This window comes from Octodon degus, unplaced genomic scaffold (genome assembly GCF_000260255.1).
Source record: "Octodon degus isolate 3935 unplaced genomic scaffold, OctDeg1.0 scaffold00155, whole genome shotgun sequence".
Lineage (NCBI taxonomy): Eukaryota > Metazoa > Chordata > Mammalia > Rodentia > Octodontidae > Octodon > Octodon degus.
In genome coordinates this window covers 5,038,898-5,042,625 of record NW_004524731.1, presented here as the reverse complement: position 1 = coordinate 5,042,625, position 3,728 = coordinate 5,038,898, and positions in this window count along the sequence as shown.

Sequence of the window (3,728 nt, the reverse complement as noted above, 5' to 3'; positions counted from 1 at the left end):
CTCCTCCCCTGCCCTGTCCTGCCCTCCCCTGCCCTCCCCTCCCCTGCCCTGCCCTCCCCTCCCCTTTCCCCTCCCTCTCTTCCTCGCTCTCCATGGCCAGGCCCTGCCTGCCTCTCTGTCTGTCCAGTACTGCTACTTTGTCAAGGCTGCAAACCCCCTTGCTCAGGGAATGTTTAAGAGGAGTGGCAGTGGCTGGGGGGATAACTCGGGGGTCTCGGCGCCCGCCTGGCAAGCTCAGGGATCTGGGTTTGATTCCTGGTACCACATGCTATGCTGGCCCCCGGATCCTGGGTGCACTGTGCCAGCCACTGAAAGTAATCCCAGTGCTGGGAGGGCTGAGGATCACTACGCGTCCGAGCTGCGTAGTGAGACCCTGCACCAAATACATGAACAAATAAAACATTTTTAAATTTTTCAAAAAGGAAAAAAAAAAACAACAAAAAAAACGAGAGGGTGGCAGCGTGCTGTATTTCTGTCGCTTGGTTACTTAGCCTGGCTCGATTGCAGCTACTTGCTGCTTATGTGACCAGCCAGCCTGCTCGTGTTTGAGCTGAGCACTTTTGGGGGTGCTTATTGTATTGATGTTTTCTTTAATTTTCCTTTGTTTGTCCTCCATTCTCAGTTGGCCTGCCAGTCTGTTTTCTAGCTTTCATTTTTCATATTAACTAGTGAGAGTTGGAATCATTTTTTGGCCGGATGAGCATGGCTGAGGACGTAAAAGCGGCAGTGGAGGTTTGTCCACTTTCCTTGGCACTCATGCAGGGCTCCTGCGCGCTTCGGGCTGTGCTGTGTGTGCCACCTGCAGGGCACAGGCTTTCCTCAGTGGGCTCGGGCTGCCTGGCACCCAGTGGAGAAGTCACTGCCGGCTCGGCCCCGGGTCTGGGTTGGGTTGGAGCCCGGGCTGCGTGGCTGAAGCTGGGAAGCTGGGTGCCACTTGGAGAGGGCTCACCTGGGAGCCCATCGCCTGCCCAGGGTCTGCTTCTGAGTGCGGGGCTGCAGGGTGCTGTTGAGCCTTCCAAGTCCAAGTGTGGGCGTGGAGGGAGGTCCATTCCCCCACCCGCGCTGTGGAGCATGGGTCCCCAGGGACCAGGCAGTGTTCAAAGCCCTGCGGGGGCAGAGCTTCTCAGGACACCCCCGTGTCGGCCTGAGGCAGAGGAGGCTGGGCCACAGGGCTCCTGCGCAGCTGCGACCCGGGCTCGGCTGCTTCCCAGGTCCCGCTCCTCACCTTTCAGTCAGGCGTCCATCTTCATAGGTGCTTTCGCAGCCTGCTCGGGGCCTAGGGCTTGTGGGGACCCCTCTGATCTGCGCTGGGAGGCGCTGGCTGGGGGAGTGTGGCCTTGATGTCACATTCAGGCGCTGGCATGTCTGGACGGGGCCCCCTGCGCTTGGTTTGCAGATGCCCACCTGCTGCAAGGGGCTCCGATCTGGAAAGCAGCCTGCGGGGAGGCTGTGCCTCAGACGCCTGGGGTGGTGGTCGCCTCAGCTCCCTGCCCAGCCATGCAGGAGGCCCAGGACCCGAGGGCTATGCCCCCGTGGCAGGCTGCGTCCACCGGGAGGCGCAGCTGAAGACCTGCGGTGGACATCACGTCTCCTCTGCAGCCTCTCGCCCCAAGGCAGCTGCTCACCCCCTTGTGCGACATGGATGAAAGGCACCCACTGGAGGATGGCATGCGGGAGGCAGCTCCACAGTGAGGACACAGCGGCTGCTGCCTGAAGACGTGGGGCCTGCTGCGTCTCCCTCCTGGCAATCTCAGAGGCATTAAAAATAAACATTTTAATAAAAAGAGCAGTGAGTTTTGGCAGGCTAGACTATTACTTCTAACGAGAATCCTTGAAATGAGGAACTGTGGCTTCACTGGTTAAAAAAGGTTAATAGATAATTATTTGAGTAGGAACAAAATAATTAAGAGAAAAGCACCAGTCCCTCCCCAGGAGCAGGAGTTCAGAGTTGGGTCCAGCTGGTCTGTGAGCTGCGGAGGTCCACCTGCAGCCCTGTGACCTCCGCCCTGGAGCTGTGGCTGTGGCAGAAGCTTCGAGGTGGAGCCTTTTGCGCTCCTGAGCCAGAGGTAGGGTTACACTGTTGCCGTTGCTTGCTGCGATGTCAGTCAGGGGCAAATGTGCATGGCGGAGACCCGAGACCGAGTATCACCCTGACCCTGCTCATCTGCACTGCGTGGGAGGGCGGGGCAGGACGGCTTCTGTGGTGTTTGCTGACAGCCTCTGTGGTGGTGAGCACGCAGCCCATTAAATCAAACCTGCAGTGTGTGGCTGAGTGCTCTGTGACCTGGCTGGGGTTGCAGGCTGATGTCGCCCCTGACGCCCTGACCCTGAGTATAAAATCCTTTAAAGACGTGAACACAAGGCCCTGCAGATCCCAATAACTCCAGGGAGACGGGATCTTTGTATGCACACCGTCACTGCCGAGCTTGGAATAACATCAAGGTGTGGAGGGACCAGGGGCTCAGAGCCAGGCCAACTCTGCTGGGCACAGCGACGGTGCTGAGGCAGAGGCGGCCTCAGCCAGGGCTGCGTCAGGTCTCCTCAGCCCTGCCCTGGGCAGATGCCCGACTGTAAGCCCAGGAGCATGTGCTCTCTGTGAGATACACGGAGGATGAGGGAAGGCCTGCTCCGGAAGTACATCTGCTCAGGGGCACCAAGGACCAGGCTGGCAGGAAGGAAAGCCGCACACTGGCTCTTTTTGCTCTCACTGCCATCCTGGTGTCACTGCCAGGCCACGTCCACACGGCTCGTGCCAGGCTCTGCAGCTTACCAGGGGAGTCCAGGAGGGCTGCTGGGTGCTGGGCCACACGTCCAAAGGCCGAAACAGCAGCAGGTGCAGCTCAGCCTGGAGGGGAGGAGACAGGGGCTCCGCTGATTGTCAGGCAAGCTTCCTGTTCAAGGAAGCAGGAGCGCGGGCTCTGGTCACTCGGTCAGTGACATCATGCACGTTGTGTCTAGATCCACAACATCTTAGCCCTCTTGAGACACATCCAGTGTTGGGGAGACCTCACCCCTGGGAGAGGACACAGAGCCACCACTGCAGCTCAAGGGAATGTGGAATCAGGTCTTTGTTCTTCTGTGTGCTGCCTCCTGGATGTCCCTGAGAAGGTTCCTGAGCCGGTCTGCAGGAGCCCTCCAGGGTGCTCCTCCCAATCCCTGGGCTTCCTGCTGCTGCTCGGGAGCAGCTGCCCTGTCCCAAGGAGGCAGGTGCTCTGCAGCTGCTGAGATTTTCAGTGAGCAGAAGAGCCCCTGGCATCCTATGGTGGAGGTGCCCCTGGGTTCAGAAAGTGATGTTATGTGGAAGAGCTGAACCTCGAAGCCAAAGGAAGCAAGTGAGACGCTCAAGACATAAGCTGAGCTATAAGCACAACTACATGTTTATGTCCATGTCTGTGTCCATGTCTAGATCCATGACACCCACGTCTTCCATGTCTGTGTCAGATCTGCATCACCTACATCTGTATTAGATCCAAATCACCCATGTTTGTGTTAGATCCACGTCACCCACATCTATATTTAGATCCATGTCACCCACATCCATGTCTAGATCCACATCTCCCATGTCTGTGTCAGATCCGCGTCACCTACATCTGTGTTAGATCCACATCACCCATGTTTGTGTTAGATCCACGCCACCCACATCTATATTTAGATCCATGTCACCCACATCCATGTCTAGATCCACATCACCCATGTCCATGTGTAGATCCACGACACCCATGTCTGTG